A 767-nucleotide genomic window follows, 5' to 3' on the forward strand; every position below is an offset into this window, starting at 1 on the left:
CTACATTCCTCACCCTGGAATTCTTTTCTTAATAGGAAATATATATTTTTTTTGTTTGTGTTTTTTTTGTCTGGTACCAGGAACTGAACTCACGACCTTGCGCTTGCCAGGCAGGCGCTTTGCCGCTGAGCTAAATCCCCAGCCCCTCTTAATAGGAAATATTGGACTGTAGTTTTCTCTTGTTTTGATATCTGTGACTATTATCAGGGTAATGCTGGCCTCACAGAATTAATTAGAAAATGCTCTCTTCAGTTTTTGGAAAAGTTTGATAAGGATTAATATTAATGTTTAGTAAACAACATGTAAGTCATCTGGTCTAGGGCTTTCCTTTGTTGTGATATTTTGATTACTTATTCAGTTTCTTTACTCTCCTGATAGGTCTATTCTTTTTTTATATATATATACTGGGAATCCAGCTGAGGACTTTGCACTTGCCAGGCAGGTGCTGTGCCACTGAGCTCTATCATTGGCCCTGATAGGACAATTCCGATGTTATATTTATGATTCAGTTTTGGTAAGTGATGTCTTTCTAGGAGTTTATTTCATCTGTATATTCAATTACATCTATAGTTTCAATCTCATCTATGTTTTCAGTTTCGTCTATATTTTCAGTTTCATATATATTTTCAATTTGCATCCCAACCACATCATCAGGAATGTGGTTTGAAATCTATTACTTTTTTTTTTTTTTTTTTTGGTTTTTCTCCGGTACCGGGAACCGAACTCATGACCTTGCGCTTGCCAGGCAGGCGCTTTTGCCGCTGAGC

The sequence above is a fragment of the Chinchilla lanigera genome, unplaced genomic scaffold (assembly GCF_000276665.1).
Source record: "Chinchilla lanigera isolate Chin_1 unplaced genomic scaffold, ChiLan1.0 scaffold00011, whole genome shotgun sequence".
Taxonomy (NCBI): Eukaryota; Metazoa; Chordata; class Mammalia; order Rodentia; family Chinchillidae; genus Chinchilla; species Chinchilla lanigera.